This window comes from Lolium perenne, chromosome 1, assembly GCF_019359855.2.
Source record: "Lolium perenne isolate Kyuss_39 chromosome 1, Kyuss_2.0, whole genome shotgun sequence".
Lineage (NCBI taxonomy): Eukaryota > Viridiplantae > Streptophyta > Magnoliopsida > Poales > Poaceae > Lolium > Lolium perenne.
The window spans coordinates 29,051,349-29,073,337 of record NC_067244.2 but is presented as its reverse complement, the minus strand read 5'-3'; positions in this window follow the sequence as shown (position 1 = coordinate 29,073,337).

Below are 21,989 nucleotides of genomic sequence, written 5' to 3'. Positions count from 1 at the left end.
TCCTACCTTTCAAGACAACTCAAGCAACATGAACAGAACTACCCAAACCACGACCTCGAGCTTGCAGCCGTGGTCTTAGCCCTGAAAGTTTGGCGTCATTACCTCATGGGTAATCGATGCGAGATCTACTCCGACCACAAAAGCCTCAAATACATATTCACCCAGAAAGAGTTAAACATGAGACAACGCAGATGGATCGAATTGATCAAGGATTACGACATGGAGATTCACTACCACCCCGGCAAGGCCAATGTGGTAGCGGATGCTTTGAGTCGACTGCCGCGCCAGTTGAACTCCATGCTCGCAACCGAACAGCCCAGCTTGCATCAAGAGTTTGAACAGTTCAGACTTGAACTTGTTAGTGAAGGATTCCTAGCCAGCATAGAACTGCAACCCACCTTGGTTGGTCAGATCAAGGAAGCCCAGAAAGACAACGCTAGCATTGACGGAATTAAGAAACAGATAGCCGCAGGAAAAGCCCCCGGATTCACCGTAGACGAAGCCGGAGTTCTTTGGTACAAAGAACGTCTCTGCGTACCATCGGACTCTGACTTGAAACAAGTCATTCTGCAAGAAGCCCATGACACCCTTTACTCAATCCATCCCGGAGGTACCAAGATGTACCAGGACCTGAAAGAACAATTTTGGTGGCACGGGATGAAGAGAGAGATCGGTAGCTATATCGCTAAGTGTGACATCTGTCAGAGAGTCAAGGCAGAACATCAACGACCCGCCGGACTGTTACAACCCCTCCAGATTCCGGAATGGAAATGGGACTCCGTAGGAATGGACTTTATCACCGGACTGCCCAAATCCAGCAAAGGCAATGATTCAATATGGGTAGTGGTCGATAGATTGACCAAAGTCGCCCATTTCATCGCCGTCAAAACCACCTATCAAGGCCCAAAGTTAGCTGAACTTTACATCTCCAGAATAGTTGCTCTGCACGGAACCCCCAAATCGATAGTGTCAGATAGAGGATCACAGTTCACCTCAAGGTTCTGGCAGAAAGTGCATGAAGGACTAGGCACTCGCCTAAATTTCAGCACTGCCTATCACCCTCAGACCGACGGACAGACTGAGAGAGTAAACCAGATACTGGAAGACATGCTTAGAGCATGCGTACTGGAATACGGATCCAAGTGGGAAGACTGCCTACCTTACGCAGAATTCTCTTACAACAATAGTTACCAAGCCAGCCTACAGATGGCCCCCTTTGAAGCCTTGTACGGAAGGAAGTGCCGTACCCCCCTGAACTGGTCAGAAGTCGGAGAGAGCCAAGTTTTCGGCCCTGATGTTCTTCGTGAAGCCGAAGAGAAAGTCCACAAGATCCGAGAGTACCTCAAGACTGCGCAATCCAGACAGAAGAGCTACGCCGACAAGAGACGTCGGGAGATGATCTTTGAGATCGGAGACTTCGTCTATCTCAAAGTATCCCCTTTGAAAGGAATGCAAAGGTTCCAACTGAAAGGAAAACTTGCACCCCGCTATGTCGGACCTTTCAAAATCCTCAGCCGCCGAGGTGAAGTATCTTATCAACTGGAGTTGCCTGAAGAAATGTCGGCGGTGCACGACGTGTTTCACATCTCACTTCTCCGGAAATGCCTTGAAGTCCCGGAGAAGACCGAAGTGTTCAAGAACATCGATCACCGATCGGTGGATATCAACAAGGATCTGACTTACCGCGAAGTGCCGATTCACATCCTGGAAGAAGCTTACCGAACCACCCGCACCCGAAGCATCAAGTTTTTGAAGATCCAATGGAGCAATCATACCGAGGATGAAGCCACGTGGGAACGCGAAGACTTCATGAAGAAGGAGTACCCAGATCTCTTTAGTACCTAACTTTCTTTTCGATCTCGGGACGAGATCTTTTGTAAGGGGGAAGGGTTTGTAACACCCCAAATTTCAATAAAAAGAAAGTTAGAGAAATCCAGAAAGCAAAATTTCAAACCAACAAAAACTTTTCTATTTGCATATAGTACCATGCATAGGACTTGTGCATTTGAGTGATATGCCATGATGATTGTTATTACTTGTATTTGCTATGCTCTAAAACCCTAGAGTGATCATATGAAGATCACCAATCAAATAAATCAAAGAGGAAGAAATTCCATAAAATAGAAAACCCTAAAAACCCTCACATATGCCCTATGGCATTTTTATAAATTTTGACCCTAGACCTATTTGGTCTTCACCATTAATTGAGTAATGTTATTAAACACTTACTACAACTTTTGGAATCAAAGATTCACAATTCAAATGGATTTCAAACACAAATCCCACTCACATATGATAATGGTCAATTTTGACAATTCTAGTCTGATCACCACTTTGAGCCCTTGCCATTCATTTTTCCCAAACCAACTCTTGCTAACTCTTTGCACCATTTCAAAGTCAACATCAAGGTGAACAACTTTGGTGAAGATCACCATGCCAAAATCATCTTTGATCATGAGCAAGGCTCATCCAAAGTCCCAACTTTGTAACATATGCAACATTCCCCACTTAGCCATTTTGGCAAATTGTTGAATTCTAAAAATTCCACCACCACCTTAAATCACCTCTGGTCATTTACAACTAATATCAACACTCACATTTCAAACACTTTCACCATTTGAATTATTTCAAATTGGGCTATTTTTGAATTTTCCAAATTCGGGCACTATTTGCAACTATTGCAAATAGTGATTCTACTCAACCTAATCTACACTACACTACCCCAATTGGTCCCCTGGTCCCCTTAATCCATTTTAATGCCAAATAGAAACCTAGGGAGAGAGAGGGCAAGGCTAGACATGGCCATGCCGGCCATGTCGCCCAACCCGACCACCTCCCTCTCTCCCATTGCATCCCTGCACTGGCCACCATGCCACAGCTCGCCACCGTGCTCTCCTACGCCGCCCTAGCACCTCCACGGTCGAGCTCGACGGCGACAATGGCCGGACGACGCGCGCCCAGCACACGCCCAGACGCCGCTCGTGTCGCGACCATGTGCGCCATGGACGCGCACTGGCCACGCGCCACCTCGCCAGTACACGCTCGCCCTGGCCCCGCTCGCAATACCTTGAGCCTCACCGTGACACCGCGACGCCGCCAGACACTCGCTCGACCACGACCCGCGCCCACCGCCGCCAGAGACGACGACCACATCCCGTGAACGCCGCGGCAATCGTGGAAGCAACGCGACCAATCCAGACGCCGCCCGACCAAGCTGTCGCCACCGTTCGCTTCGCCAGGAACCGTAGAACACTGCCGCACCCTCGCCTAGCTCGCTAGCTCACCGGAGACGTCGCGAGCTTGTCGACCACCACCCTGCCCCGCAACCCTCACTCGCCTCTATAAATACTGAGCTCCCCTGAGCAATCCAAGCACACCACCAGACTCCCCACCTCTCACTGCTTCTCAACCACCACTCCACCCATCGAATCCTCACCGGAGCAAGCCCAATCGCAAGATCGCCGCCGCGGAAGCCCTGCAGCAATCGTCGGCGAACCAGACCACCTCGAGCTCCGCCACTGCTACCAGTCGCTTCGCCGTCGTCCACAACGTCACCGAGCATATTGCCAACCCTAGCTGGAGCCACCGTAAGCCCTCCGACCCCCTACCTGAGCCGCCGGTGAACTCCTCTCTCGCCGGCGGGACGATGAACCACGGCCGTTAGATCTTGATCTAATCCTACGCCCCACGCTGCTCCATACCGCTTCGGCGTTTAAGAGCCACTGACAGGCGGGACCCTCTGTCAGGCAGCCCGCGCGGCACTGGACCGTGGCTGGGCTGGCCTTGGGCCGTTTTTAAACCTTTGGGCACAGTTTCGTTTCCCGCTGGCCTTTTAATTCAAACTAGATTGAATTAATTCAAATAGTTTTGAATACTGCCTCCACTTTGAAATTCAATAGATTCAAATTGGCTAAACCAAATTTAGTGAACTTTATATGGTTGGAAAGCTAGAGAAATTATCTAGCCAATGCCACAGGCCTCATGGCCAGATTCTTTGTAGAATAAATGTGATGAAAATAACAAGACAGGGACTTTTCCCTATTCAAATAATTCTTAAAAATCAACCAAAATAGATATTAAGTTAATTCCAACTCTAATAGCTCACATTTGACTTACACTAATTGTTTATGCAATAAAATGGTGTGGTCACCTTGCATGATCATGCCCTAGTTTAAGTAATGGATCATTTGACTAGTTTAACTAGTTGATATTGCCCAAAACTATTAAAGTAAATTATGTGGAGTCTTATACTTCATTTAAACTTGTCTCACATGAATTCATGGGATGTTTGGACCACTGGTCCCAAACTCTCTTATATGAATTACTTGAGATTTAAATCAAATGTAGTGTTATTTAAATAGTATGAGGTGATCTACCTCATTTAAATCATTTTTCACAAATGATGATGATGAACATTTGACTTAGGTCAATATGAGTTCATACATGATTGTTTGAGAAATTAAATCTTAAGAAGATTTCAATGAGAGGAAATTATTTCTCAAGAACCCTATGGAAACTATCATTTACATATGAAATACAAAGAAGTGAATTCTACTTAACCCCCACAACCCATGCACCCTAGTTAATTTATTTGTGTGCATAGAGTAGTTTGTGTGTTATATGTGATGTATGGAATAGCCATTGAATTAGTGAGTAATTATACTCGTATTCAAATTTAGACGGTAGCACCGGAGAGTACGCCGAAGAAGAAGGTTGCTACCCAGAGGAGGAGGAGGAACAGATTGAGAACTACCAAGGCAAGCTAATATTCTTGCAAAGTGCAAAGCCCCTTGGGGCAAGGCACCATGTTTCTTATCTTTTCTTATATGAACCCATCCAAAGTTTTACCTTACAAGTTTTTACTTGTTTTCTAAATGAGTTGCTTTTATAGTTAACTTTGGTCAAAATACAAGTTGGATACTAGAGTAGTGAGTTAGTCTTCTCCAAGCAAAGCAAGATAGCACCCCTCATGAATTAGAGCTAGTGCTAATGAATTAAAACTTGACTACTCTAGATGGGAACAATGTGATTTTTTTAAATGGATTTGAAACCTTGGAATGATGATGCATTCCATTGAATGATTTATGAAGGTGAATGTGAACAAGAGAAGATGGTGATTTTTGATAAAACAATGGTGTTGGTTTGAATGCGATACCTTTCCAATTATTGAGTACCCCCACAATACCTGATTATGGGTAGGGCTTAACTGGAAGTTTATGCGTCTTAGTATGGGTTCCCTCTAAACAAGCGTCATCGGGGTTATGCCGAAAGCTGCCTCTACCACAAAAGAAAATGATATGATATGATGCGAAATGAGGTGAATATCCGGCCCAAGCCCTATGCAGTTCCCAGGTTGACAGTTGGTCTTCACTGGGAGGCCAAGCTCATGGGGAGAGGTGCTCATACTAGGATTCGTAAGTGAAAGGTTATGGTTGATGATCCGCGTACTGTGTTACGATGATTCGGGGTAATCCCGACGGATGAAATCAAATGTTGTGGCACAAGTGTGCAACATCTGCAGAGTGTAAACCTATTCGAATAGCCGCGTCCACGGTTACGGACGGTTGGAAAGGCCATACAGTTTCCGATGTCATATCTTTGAAAATGATGTTGAAAAGGATGATGGTGAAATGACTTGTGGTGAATTGAATTGAAATCACCACTTGAATGGTGGGAATGACACTAATGTTCCCACTTGAGTTAGTTAGCACTTGAATAAGCTTTTCTCAAACTTTGTGAACTAAAACTAGCTTTATGCAAATAAACTAGAGAGTCCTTGTATCTTACGCTTCCGCTATGTTGAACTATGAACTTGTGTTTGTTCGTTGATCAATAGATCAACTATTCGTGTAATATGGATCATGTGATTCCAAATTTGTAAGACTTATGGTTTGTAATGAATGATGACTGTGATACTTAACTATTATGCCTCGCAACAACAATATTTCTGGGATTGCGATGTATGACATAATAGGCATTCGGACTTAAAAATCCGGGTGTTGACAATTACCTACAAAACCAGTGGCGGCAGCAGCAACAGCACAAAAGACAGATTCTCATGTCGACAATACAGGGAACCAAAGTGGAAGACAGAGTGCAAGAAAAACAAATCGATACTAAACATTTAGTCTTACCAGGAACAACACAAATGCCATGAGAAGATCCGCCTCGCAGATCTACGGCTCTTCAACTAAGATAATACATGGAATACGGCACAACTAAAAGATATTACGTGCGACATTAGATTACTCAAGATTTGTGCTGCGTAATACACAGATTCAAGTCGAGGCCGTGGAAAATTTACTGGGCATGGAGGTTCAGAAGTTCAGATCAATATTTATTGGTCCAACCAACATCTTTACTATCCGCCTCCTTGAGGATGTCGTTGTCCCTGACCCTGCAGATCAATCTTAAATAACCACGGGGCGGAGGTGGCTTTACCGCCGATTGGCATGGCCAGAGAATAGCGGCTGAGAAGGAGAAGGGAAAACAAGAGGGGAGGAAATTGGTGGAGTGAGAGAGAAAAGATGGGTGATGGAATAAATGCTGCACTAGTGGGGCGGGTGGGCACTAAGAGCATCTTCAGCAGAGGCGGTATAATGGGTCCGCACTGCTAATTTAGCGCGCGGAAGACCACGTGGGCTTCTCCAGCGAAGGCGGGAAAATTGCGGGCGCTCTAAAAACATTGGCGACACATGAGAAAGTGGTGTTGCGTGCAATAAATTTGGGGCGCCGCTATCTTAGCAATAATCTTTCCTTGATTTAAGTTAGTCGTTTCCTAGTTTAATTAGGTTTGTTAATTAGGGAAGGCTTCGTGTTTCAAGTGCATGGCTGCCATCTAGGTGGTCACGTGGAGTTGGTCATCTTGGGTGTCAATATTTAGCTAGGAAACTATGCGTAAGTCGGTTTGCTAGCTTGTGTAGGTTTAGGAAAGAGTGATTTTCGTGTCATACTAGGTTAGGTTTATCTAGTAGCCTGGCCGTGTATATATATTTATTATACACAACAAGGCTGTGTTTTGTAACAGAAGGTGTACCGTGAGATTGAGGAATAAACAGAAAAAGGAAAGCACGATACGTGTCCTTGGCCATGAGTTTTTTTTTTGGCGTGCGTGTGTTTGCCTAGTTTCATGTGATTGATCTGTGGATGAATCCCAATAATTGGTATCAGAGCGAGGTTGAAGATTTGAAACTACGTTTGCCCCGGGGATGCGACCCTACTAGCGCCTTGGGGCGGGCGACCGTTGCTCGGCGGAGCGACACAGAAGGGATGACAGGGTGTTGTCGTTAGCAAGGTGGTGACGGCTGATGATCATTGATGGGAGAGCCGGTGACGAGGTGCGGTACCGGGAGTCTCGTCAAGATTGTCGTCCGTGAGTTTCGTCAAGGTCATCTTCGGAGGAGTCCGATAAGTCAAAGCGTCAAGTGTGTGCACGTCTACACTTGTGGTCGTCGTCATCGTTTGTGCGAGTTGTCGTTGACATAGGTATGCCTACCAGGCATGCCGAATAAAGTACCCTTGGTCTACGGAAAGGCATGAAACCCATGGACTCGAAGCTTTGGAGGCCCAGAATGTGGAAGGCTTTCGAGTTAGGAAAGAATAGTTGTAATAGGAAACTTGTATCAATATAGGGAAAGCCCAATGCGGCTCGGCAGTTTGTAACTTATACGACACAGAATGGCCTCGGCTTCTCCTCCTATATAAAGGGGAAGTCGAGGGACGAAGAAATGATCGAATCATTGTAACCCTAGCCACAGTAATATTGAGTTGAGCACCTTTGTTCGGCTGAACCTTCGAGATCTACTTGCCCTCTACTTCTTACGAAACCCTAAGTTTACAATACGTAGGCATTGACAAGTTAATCCCTTATCAATTGGCGCCGTCTGTGGGAATTGGAGGTCGCAAGGTCCTGATCTCGATGGCATCATCAACATCATCGTCAATAGCAAGCAACGCGATGGACAAAGGTAAACGAGTGCAACCTGATCTCGCCGATTTTGTTCCTCACCCTCCCGCCCGTTTGCATGCATATGCCGATCTGGAGGAGTCGAAGGAGATGACTTTCGGGAGCTTCCACTTCCTCGCCGGGAAAGAAGGATCGCATCGTCTTGCGGTACCAATTTTTTCCGGACCGTTGGTGGACTAGCCCGATTACTCGGGATCGTCAACATCATCTGTCGAGTCAGACGACGAGGAAGTTAGGCGGAAGGGCGGAGCAAACGAGGCGACGAGGCGCCAGTACATGGGCCAGGCGCGGCCAAGGGTGGGGCCGCACTTGCCCTATGTACTGCCATGTGGCAGCTCTTCTGCACGTGTCCTTCTGGCTCCGTCTTCGTCCCGGAAAAATAAGACTCTGGGCTTTTGTTTCGTCCAATTCCGAGAAACTTTCATGTACAACTTTTATGAAACACAAAAACAGCATAAAACAGGAACTGGCACTGCGACACTGCGTTAATAGGTTAGTCCCAGAAAATGCTAAAAAGTGTGGAAAAGTGCACATAAAACATATAAGAAGTGTAACAAAACAAGCATGGAGCATCAAAAATTATAGATACGTTTGGAATGTATCAACATCCCCGAGCTTAACTCCTGCTCGTCCTCGAGTAGGTAAGTGATAACAAACAGATAATTTTTTAGGTGACATGCTGTCACACTACTTTGATCAATCTAAATGTAAAAGCAAACATAGCTGGAATCATAGAATCCTAACATAAGCATGATAGATATAATCGAACAATGAAATTTAATAACCATGCTAAAACATGAATAGTAATCAAACAAAAGAAAATGTATAACGTGCATGGAAAGCAAAGTGATTGTCAAGAGCATAGCATAGATACATAATAAAGTGGTACTCAGCTTATCCCATAAGTGGAAGCAAAACATAAATGCTTGGAAACTTTTAAAAGATTATAAGGATGACTAGAAAAAAAAGTTTGAACAAGCAATACCATAATTATGAATCAATCAATAAAATCTTGGGACCATGCACATAAAACTAAGAATGACAACTATGCTCTCATAAGTGGTGCATAAACTAGAAGGTGAAGACTCAACATAAAAGTAAAAGAAGGTCTCCCTTTGAGAGGCAAGTAAGATCAATCATGTGCTAGAGCTTTTTATTGAAACAACAAGAGTATGAAATACATTTTTGAGAGGTGGTTGTTCAAGTCAACGAGTAGTAAGAAAAAGTTATTGCCATCTTCAATACTAAGAAAGTTTGAGAGCGGTTCCGAAATATTTGGGCGAAGCCTCTTTTCATTTATACTACTTATAAAATTGTGAAACTCCTTCCAACCTTCGCTTACACATACCATGGCTTACCGAATTCTCGGGTGCCGACCAAGCAATCACACACCATGGAGGAGTGCCCTTTTCTTATAATTTTCCTATTTTCTTCCCCTATTGGAAGTTGTGGTCAAACCAGCTCTTCTTTTTTTATATATTTTTTTATGTGACAAGCAAGATGAAGCTCGTGAGTCTTTGAGTTTCTTAACTAGTATAGAAGACGACAACCACAATTTTAATTTACTTCCTCATGAGCTAAAAACAATGTCACAAAACGAGGAACTGTTTGAATGTTTTAAAGGTAGCACACGAGCAAACTGCTATGGAATGGCAATGAAATACCACATATAGGTAGATATGGTGGACACTTTGGCATATTTTGTTTTTGGTGGTTGGATGCATGAATAAAATACTCATACAAATGGAGGCTACAAAAAGACCGGGTGCAACCAACTAAGAGAGCATAATGGCCATAATCATGCACACCGACACAATATATTAACCAAAGAATAAAGTGATACACAAGTTGCAAACTAAATGATCATAGAGGCAAGAATTTACTGGAATGTAGTCATAACATGTTGCAAAACATGTGCCAAGTCAACCCAAATAAAAACATTCGCAGGAGAATATATACCACAATATTATGCTTTTCTATTGTATGCTAAAAACAATGCATGAAACATTCAATGACACACTAAACACTCTCAGTATTTGAGACTAATCATAATGAAAACATAATTAACAAGATCATCATGAGAATAACATCTAGCAAGATATGCAAAAAGAACTATGCCACAGTCTAAAAATGCTTCCATTTGCATCACATACACATAAAACATTTTTCATGCTTCCAACGCCAACCAAATGAAACCAAAAAAACTCTCATATATAAAAAGCAAGTAAATGTCCAGAGAGCTATTGAAACTCAAATAAATGTAAAAGTGGAGCGTGTCTCTCTCCAACGCAAAATGCATAACAGTGGAGCGTGTCTCACTCCAAAATTAACATGCAAAACAGCGGAGCGTGTCTCACTCCAAAGTAAATATGCAAAGCGGTGGAGTGTGTCTCACTCCGAAGTAAACATGAATGATGGGATCCAACTTTATTTAAAGTAAACACACAGTAAAAAGTAAAGACGCTCCAAGGATAACACATATCACATGAAGGAATAAAAATATAGCTTGTTGAAAAATGACCTGGTACTTTTTGTTGATGAAGAGAGGATGCCTTGGGAATCCCCAAGCTTTGACGCTTGTACTTCTTGGATATTTCTTGGGGGGTCCAGGGGACATCCCCAAGCTTGAGATCTTGTACATGCTTAATCTTATTGCATCATTCTTCTCTCCCTACACTTGAAAACTTCCTTGACACAAAACTCAGCACAATTGATTAGCAACATTAGTGCAAATAAAAATATAGCAAACCAACAAGGCTTAAGTAATGGCACATATCAAACACTCATTTTAACATATGCTACTGTAGCTACTTCTTCCCAAAGCTCTTTTTCACAAAAGAACTCAAAAAGACGAAGCATAAGACGTAAATGCAAAACATGGCAGAAATCTTTCAAAACAGACCAGCAGGCAGAGAACGAAATTAAAGAAATAGTTCTGTTGCTCAAATCGAAAAATGCTAAACTAACGAAATAAAAATGATAAGGAGAGGTTAATACAGTAGCAATAACTTCCAAGACCCAACAAAGCAAAAATAACAGAAATCCAACATGGGTTGTCTCCCATAAGCGCTTTTCTTTAATGCCTTTGAGCTAAGCGCAGAAAGGGTGCAAATAAAGTATTGTCAAGAGATGGCTCATCAACACCATAAGTTGTCCTATAAATAGAGTCATAAGGTGACTTATTTCTTTTTCTAGGGAAGTGTTCCATACCTATTTTGAGTGGAAATTGATAACGAATTATTCCATCTCTCATATCAATGATAGCACCTGCAGTTCTAAGAAACGGTCTTCCCAAAATAATAGGGCATGAAGCATTGCATTAAATATCCAAAACAACAAAATTAATGGGGACATAATTATTATTCACTTGTATAAGAACATTATCAACTCTCCCCAAAGGTTTCTTTGCAGCAACATCAACAAGAAGAACATCCAAATAACATTTTCTTAACGGTGGCAAGTCAAGCATATCATAAACTCTTTTTGGCATAACAGAAATACTTGCACCAAGATCACATAAAGCATTACAATAAAATTATTCTACTCTCATCTTAATAATAGGTTTCCCAACCATCTTCTAACTTTTTAGGAATTGAAGCTTCATGTTTCAACTTCTCTTCCCTCATTTTCATAATAGCACTAGCAATATGCTTTGTAAGAGCAACATTTTGTTCACTAGCATTGAGAGTTTCAGCGAGCTTTTGCAATAACTTTAGAACTTCAGTAATGGTACAATTTTCAAAATCAAAATCATTGCAATCAAAAGTAAAAGGACAATTATCTCGCACACCTCTAAAAATTTCAGCACGCTTGTCGGGAACAGTTCTAATGGGTTTATACACTTTTCTATGTGGAGTGGGGACTTTTCCTACATTTTCGATTTTGCTACTCCGTCTCAGTTTACTAGTCTTCCCCGTATCTCTAGGTCGTCAAGTTGACCTATATAATTTAAATTACATCATAAAAAAATTATATCATTAGAAAATATAACATCTAAATTTTTCAATGATATAATTTTTATAACATATAACTAATGCTAACTTGAACGAATTTGCGACCTAGAGGTACGCGTATGCCTAAAAAACTGTGAGAGGGAGTACTAGTAGTAGGAGGTTTGCTAGCATTCAAAGGTTCAGTATTACTATTGGTGGTGATTGTGTATGGCTAAATTATTTTCTCTAGCCATCTCATCTTCTCTTTCCCACCTAGCATGCAATTCAGCTAACAACCTCATATTGTCATCAATTCTAAATCGAATAGCATTTGCTTGAGAAAAAGTTTTATTCTCAGTATTATCATGAGGAACAACCTTTAATTTAAGAAGATCAACATCAAGAGCAAGGCTATCCACTTTAGAAAAAAGAGCATCTATTTTGCTAAACTTGTCCTCCACGGATTTATTAAAAGCAGTTTGTTTACTAATAAAATCTTTGAGAATACCCTCAAGTTCAGAGGGAGCACTCCTATTGCTATTATAAGAATTACCATAAGAGTTACTAAAACCACTTCCATTGTTGGGAGGATACGACCTATAATTATTGCTACCAAAATTATTCCTACAGGCATTATTATTAAAATTGTTGATATTAATAAAATTCACATCTACATTTTCTTATTAAGCAACCAAAGAGGCCAAAGGAACATTGTTTGGATCCATAGGAACATTATTATTTGCAAGCATAGACATAATAGCATCAATCTTATCACTCAAAGTAGAAGTTTCCTCAACAGAATTTACCTTTTTTACCTTGTGGAGCTCTCTCGGTATGCCACTCTGAATAATTTACCATCATATTGTCCAGAAGTTTTGTAGCCGCCCCAAGGGTCATAGACATAAAAGTGTCTCCAGCAGATGAATCCAATAAGTTGCTTGAAGGAAAATTTAGTCCTGCATAGAAGGTTTGAATAATCATCCAAGTAGTCATTCCATGAGTGGGACAATTTTTAACCAAAGATTTCATTCTTTCCCAAGCTTGGGCAACATGCTCAGTATCAAATTGTCTAAACTTCATAATATCACTTCTCAAAGATATAGTTTTAGCAGGAGGATAATTTTTTCCAATAAAAGCATCTTTGCATTTAGCCCAAGAATCAATACTATTTCGAGGAAAAGATAGCAACCACTCCTTAGCTCTACCTCTTAATGAGAAAGGAAACAATTTCAACTTAATAATATCACCATCTACACCCTTATATTTTTGCATCTCACATAGCTCAACAAAATTTGATACGGGGTGACCTTCGGTCTTCACCGCATCATGTGCTTCATCGCCAAGACGGCACGCTAAGGTGAATCTTCTCCTTTACGCGTGCCTCGAATCGCCTATTTGGGACGATATACTACTTCATACTCTGTCATACCTTGATGATAGGAACTCGACGACAAGTACGGGGGGAAGAGAGGATGCCATGGAGACCCGAGGACGCAAGGCCGATGTCACGGAAGCATGGAAGAGAAGGAGAAAGAAGAGCTGGACGCTCCAGGCCGGAACTTCCGCCCAACATCGCCGGAACTTCCGCCCAGATGCTGTCAAGACTGAAGATGCTCGCACAGCAGAGCTGTGGCTGGAACTTCCGCCCCTGATGGCCGGAACTTCCGCCCAGGACCGGAACTTCCGCCCAGGACGGCCGAAACTTCCGCCCCATCGAACCTCAGCCAGATCTCAGCCCCCTTTGGCTTGTAACTTACCCCTTCATCCCCTTGCCTATAAATAGACACCTAACCCCACCTTCATGAGGGAGAGATGATGTTTAGATGAATTGGCTTATGCCTCTATTATCCCTTAGTGGATTTGGGAAACCCCCACCTTAGGTTAATTCCTATTGTACCACCCGGGCTCCGATCGAATCCTATTGTATCTCTTTGGTGACTTCTACCAATCTTGATCTTTTGCTTGCACTTCTACCTATTTGGTCTTTTGCTTGCACTTCTATTGAGTTTGGTCTTTTCACCCTTCTAGATTCATAGGATCTTCGATTCGTCGATCTTTTTGCGGGACTTCTACCGAAAGGTCTTTTCCTTGCAACTTCTATCGAGTTGGTGGTTCGGGCCAACGAGAACAAACCGATTGTGTTGTGTGCGTGTGATTGTATCGAGTTCTCCGCGTTCATCCACTTCCCCGCGAATCCCCCTCCGCAATCACACTCACCCGGGTCAAACCGTGAAGATTGGGCACACCCTCGGGCTTAGCCCGCATCATATGGTATCAGAGCAAAGGTTGCCACGGATTTGACCCTCCGATTCCACCAAATTCGCCCAAAAATTTCCCCAAAAATTTTTCCCCAAAAAATAGCTCGAATTTGGATCTCAGGATTTGTTGCGTTCTTTGTGGTTTTGGTCCACAGATCTGTTGTCTTTGGTGTTGATCTATCATCCCTCCACTTTTCTCCGTCAAATTCCACCGTTTCCCCTCGAAATCCGTCGATTTTCGCCCCACGTTTCCGCCCCGTGTTCATCAGTTCATGCTGTTCGCGCAGATCCAGATCCAGATCTGGAAAATTCTTGTATTTCCGGAACTACCGCCCCTACCCAGCGGAGCTTCCGCTCGCGCCAAATTTTCCATCTGGTCAAATCGGCCTTCTTCTTCGCTTGGCTCTGCTGCCGTTTCCGCACCACGCTACTGCCCCGCATCGAGCAACCACCCAGGCCCACGCACGCCTCACCTCGCCCGCAGGCCACTCCGCCCAACCCGAACCCAGGCCACCACCGCTGCATCTCCGCTCAATTCGCTGCACCACCTGTCCCACCGCCGCCTGCATCGCTTCCGCCAGTAGCGCTCACCACCACACCGCGCGCCATGCTGCTCCTGCTCCGATCGAGCCACCGCCCAGGCCCACGCACGCCTCGCGCAAGAGCCGCCGCTCAACCCGCTCTGCTCCACGCTCCCCGCTAGGCCACGATCGCCAACCGCCCGCCCGCCTGCATCGCTCAGCCAAAGGCCAAGGCCTGGCCCACCTCCACGTGCCCGCATCCACGCTACTGCCGCGCGGCATGCTCTCCAGGCCCACCACCACCGCATGCGCGCCGCTCGCAACCACCACGCCGTGCTCCACGCGCTGCCGCTCCACGCACAAGCCACCGCCCACGTCGAGCCGCTCAACGCACAGCAGATACACCAGCGCACGTCCCACGCGCGCCCAGGACACGCCACCAGCGCAGCACCACCAGGCTCACGCCTGGCTCCACCGCCAGCTCGCCCCCAGGCCACGCACGCGCTGTTCTTGCCTCCGCTCAGCCACGCGCCCGCTCCCTGCAATTCATCACCACGCAGATCCCTCGTGCCCAACCAGCATCCACGCGGCCACGCCCACGGTTTAATTCCCCAATTCCCTTGCAAATCGCAGGCCACAAATTTCTGTGCAATCCCCAGTTCCGCGCAGCAAAATTTTCCAGGGAAATTTCCCTACGGAACTTCCGGCTGTAGCCACCGGTACTTCCGCCCCAGCGGAACTTCCGCCCAACTTCTGGAAACGCGCGATTTGGCTCGCAGTAACCCCTGGATACACGCTGAGAATTTCCGGAACTTGGCCGGAACTTGACCGGAAGTTCCGCCCGGCGCAGTTTTTGACCCAAATTTCAGCAACTTTTGACCCCCAACTTTGACCCAACTTTTGACAACTTTCCGGGGCCGTTTGACCTCAAATTTTGACCATAGTACCACCATCTTGACTCCAAAATTTTGATCACTTCGATCGCTCGTTTTGACCCAACTTTTCGGGCATTGACTTAATTTGCTCGGTTTCTGATTTGGAGTGCATTGGTTGTCTATTTCGCTTCCGCGCCTACACCAACACCGCGACGACACCTTTGGCACCCCGGATTCCGGCGCAACTTCGACACCATCATCGACACCACCTCGATCATCGCAAGTTCGTGTGCTTGACACCGCCTAACATCAATAGGTATAACTTGCCCCACCCCTTGTAACCCCGTTTCTTTCTTTGTGTACCTATCCCATTGAGAGTGGCTTTCCGAGTGTTGCAAAGCATTGCACAAGTGTCACGACCGTGAGAGGGTGTGTGTGTGCGTTGTGTTGAGCAAAGCTCCGAAGCAAGCTCGGTGAGAAAGATACACAAAAGAAGAAAAAGTGTGACATAGAGAAAAATAAAGCTTCTAAGCATAGAAAAAAAGTGAAAAAAAGAGAAAAAAAAAGAAAAGGTAATACAAAAAGAGTGTGTGTCCACCGATACAAAGGAGTGCAAAGCTTGTGAGCACTAAGAGAGATAAGAGAAGAGTGGCATTTGTGCAAATCTAGTTGCTTCTCTCATATGCAACCAAGCTACGGTCTATCTTGTGTTGGCGCGACACCGAGCTAATAGTATTCGTTAGGACCATCCTTGTTACTTGCTCACTTTCTTGGTCGCGCAAACCTCATTGTTCTTCCTTGTGTGTGTTTCCGTGTTTCCTTGACATAGATCACCGCTTTTGATATTTGACTTTGGATCTTACCCACATTTGACAATAGACATTTTCTTTGGTTCTTTTCGTTTGCTATCCACTTCCTCACCTACAACCATATAGAGTTCTTAGCCTTTTGTGTGTGCTTTGCATGTGTGTGTGAGTACATATCGGTTATTCTCTAACTTGAACCATTTTATCGATTTTGTTGCTAGTTTTGACCTTTTGGTAGTTTTCCTTCCACCACATACATACACCCTTCCTAGTGAGAGCCACCCAAAATGACACCACAAGAAAAGGCCGAGATGAGAGCCTACTTTGCCGAGCTAGAAGCTCTTGAAGCCAATATGACCCCCAAAGACAAAGCCGAGTGCAAATTCTACTTCAAACACCTTGAGAGCAAGAGTGACACACCACATGAGTTGAGTGAGGACGCTTTGATTTCTAACACATTAACCTCTACTCCTCTTGTGTTGTCTTCCTCTTTGCTAGGTTGCTCGGACATCGACGACACCATTGCCATGGAGATGAGGGACTCCACTATATGTGAAATGAGCGACTCCACTATATGTGAGATGAGCGACTCCGCTATATGTGAGATGAGCGACTCCACTATATGTGAGATGAGTGACTCCACTATATGTGAGATGAGCGACTCCACTATATGTGAGATGAGCGACTCCACTATATGTGAGATGAGTGAATCCACTATATGTGAGCTTGAGTGCATACACTTCGAGAGCATGAGTGATACACCATGTGAGATGAGAGTGGTAGTTGATAGGTCATGTGAAGCCATTTTGAATTCTAACAACTTACCCTCTACCTATAGTGTGTTTTCTTGTGTCTCATTAGGTTCCATGGAGGACGAGTTCCCGATCATGGAGAAGATGTACATGGTGCATGAAGATGATGCTATCACACCATTCTTGATTGAAGATGAACATGGAGGCCACATGGAGCCTACCACTTCCACAACACCTACCTCAAACGAGTCGGACTACAAAGGTACCTATATGGGTGTTGATGATGCCATGATCCCACTAGTGGACATGATGATTTGTGAATGCATGCATGAGTTGGATGATCCTATTGCAATGTCATATGCTTCTTTCACATTCCCTTGTGATACTTGTGATACCACTATGGTTGATCATGTGGAATTAGTTGCTTATGATAATATCACCATGCCATGCTATGGGAGTTTCACTTTCTCTCCTATTGCTTGCAATATGTTGAACAATTGCTCTTTCCCATGTATTGCTTGCAATGAAAATGATGATGCTAATGCTTGTGTTGTGACAACCTTGATGAACAATTGCTCTTGCCCTAGGTTTGTCAACAACAATGCTAAAATGTTGAACATGTTTTGTGCTAGATGCTTGCAATACTCTCCCATTAATGCAACCAAAATGTTGAACAATTGTTCTTTCCAATGCTTGGTTTGCAATGATGTTAATATGCTTGTAAATGAGATTGCCCCCATAGCTCTCTCAAGTTTTGGAGACTTTGCATATATCCATGTTGAGCATGTTCCCATGTTTACTCCCCATATTCACCATATCTATTATGATGCTTTGCTTAACGCTAATGGTGATGTGCAAAAGAAATGGACCATCATGATGGATGATGTGTTCATATACCATGCACACACGTTCTTTGCTTTGCCTATTGTGTGTGTAGGTACAAGAATGCCAATGTCAACCTCGATTGAACACGAGTTGACAAAGAGAGCTCTAGAGAGCATAATACACGTAAGTTCAAGATCGAACCTGGCTCTAATACCTTTCCCATGCTTTGCATTGAACATGCCGAACAATTTCTCTTTCTCATGGTTCTTTTGCAAGCATGATGATGTGATTCTTACCATTGGTGTTGCCTCAAGAAAGTTGACCAATTGCTCTTTCTTTTGGTTTGTTGGCACGCACGGTTGTGTAAATGTTGTTTTGATGAACGTTTTGGAAGATATGTTGTGTGTTGCACCAAATATCAGGACCAATTTATCTTTCCAATGGTTTGTGTGCACACATGTTGATGATATTTTGGACACCCTTCCGTATGTGTTTTTTGCCAAATTCTCCACTTGTTGCTTCAAGGATGTTGAACAATTTCTCTTTCCGATGCCTTGAGAGCAACAATGAAAATGACTTTCTACATGAGATGGACACCACGGTCGTCTCACAATTTGGAGTTTTTGTGTTTCCACATTCGGAAGATGTTCATACGGAGTTCTTACACATTGACCTTGCACATGCATTATTCTTGATAAATTTGTGTTGTGCTAACGGTGTTGTGAACATGAACGGACATGTCATTGATGATATGCTCCTCTATCACGCACACATATACTTTGCTTGGTCTTTGTTGTGTGAAGGTACACGTGACATATGGATGAGCGTCAACGAATGGGTTCAATCCCATACATCTACTACACAAGATCTCTCAATGAGAGCACACCGACATCTTGCTAAGGTGACCTCCTTCTACTTACGCTCTCTTGCTAAACCCGTGGAACATTGGCTATGCTTTGAGTGTTGTTTGGCTTTTCTTGTGCTATTGATAGGGCTCTTGACAAGTGAAGCGACATTCAAGCGTTGGTGTCATCTACCTCCTCTACACATTCATGAAGATTTATCGTCGAGGACGACTCTTTTTCAAGTGGGGGGAGATGATACGGGGCGACCTTCGGTCTTCACCGCATCATGTGCTTCATCGCCAAGACGGCACGCTAAGGTGAATCTTCTCCTTTACGCGTGCCTCGAATCGCCTATTTGGGACGATATACTACTTCATACTCCGTCATACCTTGATGATAGGAACTCGACGACAAGTACGGAGGGAAGAGAGTATGCCATGGAGACCCGAGGACGCAAGGCCGATGTCACGGAAGCATGGAAGAGAAGGAGAAAGAAGAGCTGGACGCTCCAGGCCGGAACTTCCGCCCAACATCGCCGGAACTTCCGCCCAGATGCTGTCAAGACTGAAGATGCTCGCACAGCAGAGCTTTGGCCGGAACTTCCGCCCCTGATGGCCGGAACTTCTGCCCAGGACCGGAACTTCCGCCCAGGACGGCCGGAACTTCCGCCCCATCGAACCTCAGCCAGATCTCAGCCCCCTTTGGCTTGTAACTTACCCCTTCATCCCCTTGCCTATAAATAGACACCTACCCCCACCTTCATGAGGGAGAGATGATGTTTAGATGAATTGGCTTATGCCTCTATTATCCCTTAGTGGATTTGGGAAACCCCCACCTTAGGTTGATTCCTATTGTACCACCCGGGCTCCGACCGAATCCCATTGTATCTCTTTGGTGACTTCTACCAATCTTGATCTTTTGCTTGCACTTCTACCTATTTGGTCTTTTGCTTGCACTTCTATTGAGTTTGGTCTTTTCACCCTTCTAGATTCATAGGATCTTCGATTCGTCGATCTTTTTGCGGGACTTCTACCGAAAGGTCTTTTCCTTGCAACTTCTATCGAGTTGGTGGTTCGGGCCAACGAGAACAAACTGATTGTGTTGTGTGCGTCTGTTTGTATCGAGTTCTTCGCGTTCATCCACTTCCCCGCGAATCCCCCTCTGCAATCACACTCACCCGGGTCAAACCGTGAAGATTGGGCACACCCTCGGGCTTAGCCCGCATCAAAATTGTTGAGGTGAGAAGCAGCATCATCAGTACTAACACCAGAAAATTGCTCTTTCATAACAAGGTTCAACAAGGCAGGCTTAATCTCATAAAAAGCTGCTTCAGGAGCAGGTGGAGCAATGGGTGTGAAAATAAAATCATTGTTGTTGGTGCTAGTAAAATCACACAACTTAGTATTCTCAGGAGTAGCCATTTAATAAAAATAATGCTAGCAACAAAAATAAAAGCTATACTATTTTTTTGGATTTTCGATATAAAATGCAAACAAGATAAAAATAAAGTATGCAAGAAAAACAATAACAAAGTAAAAGAGTTGAGAGTGAGAGACTCCCCTAGCAGAAGAGATGCTTTTCTCCCCGGCAACGGCGCCAGAAAAAGTTTTTGCTGAGCGCGGAGTTGATGAAGGAGAATTTATGCGCAATGTTGAGTGAAACCCCAATAGGAAGGTATGATGAGCACAACAGGAAGTTTTCCCTCAGTAAGAAAGCAATGTTTATCGACTAGTAGGAGAAAAACATTCTCTCCTGAGGTGTTGCGAACCAACTCGGGGCAGGGCGCACTGCCGGCGTCAGCAGCAACGTGCAGACCTGCACACAAACAACCAAGTACTTTGTCCCCAACTTTCAGCGAGGTTGTCAAGCTCACTGGTTTTTTTGAAAACAAAGGATTAAACGAACCGTGTGGAAGAAGAATTGTTTGCAGAGAACAGAACATAAAAATGTTGTAGAAGATTACAATTAAAAGGAGAAGGACCGGGGTCCACAGTTCACTAGAGGCGCATCCCCAATAAATAAATATGATGGGTAAACAAATTACACATGGGCAATTGACAAACAGAGATTCTAAGCTAATGGTTGGTGTAGAATACATGCTATGAAAGTATGCGGGCATTACAACAATATACATAGATCGTTATCCAACTATATCTATGACTAATAATCCACCTTCAGGATTGCATCCGCGACACCCTCTAGTATTAAGTTGCAAGCAACAGACTATCTCTTTAAGCAATGTGTGTAAAGTAAACGATAAAACTACCCGTGAATAGAACACCACTGTTTTCTCCCTAGTAGCAACATCACATCTACAACCGTAGAGAACAAGGTCACTTTCCATGGTTAAATAGAGGCATGAACCCACTATCGAGCATAAATACTCCCTCTTGGAGTCGCTAGCATCTACTTGGCCAGAGCATCTACTAGAAACGGAGAGCATGCAAGATCAAAATAACATAATACATAATCTCAACTAAAGCAATCTCTCTATAAATCGGATCCACATCAAACCAACATGTAGCAATTACAAATATATGATCTTGATCATGTTAGGCAGCTCACGAGATCTATACATGAAGCACAACAAGGAGAGGACAGCCATCTAGCTACTGCTATGGACCCATGGTCCCGTGGAGGAATACTCACGCATCACCTCGGATGAAGTCATGGCGATGTAGAGGCTTCCGGCGGTGATTTCCCTTGACGGCAGGGTGCCGGGATGGACTGCAGAACCCTCCCGAACTAGGGTCTCGGTTGACGGCGGCGTCCGAACTTTTCGTGGATGGAGGCTCGGGTCCCTGGGGTTTTCCCGATACTAGGAATAAATAGGCAGAAGGGCGGAGCAAACGAGGCGACGAGGCGCTAGTACATGGGCCAGGCGCGGCCAAGGGTGGGGCCACGCCTACCCTATGTAATGCCACGTAGCAGCTCTCCTGCGCGTGTCCTTCTGGCTCCGTCTTTGTCCCGAAAAATAATACTCTGGGCTTTTGTTCGTCCAATTGCGAGAACTTTCATGTACAACTTTTCTGAAACACAAAAACAGCAGAAAACAGGAACTGGCACTGCGGCACTGTGTTAATAGGTTAGTCCCAGAAAATGCTAAAAAGTGTGGAAAAGTGCACGTAATACATATAAGAATTGTAACAAAACAAGCATGGAGCATCACAAATTATAGATACGTTTGGGACGTATCAACATCCCCAAGC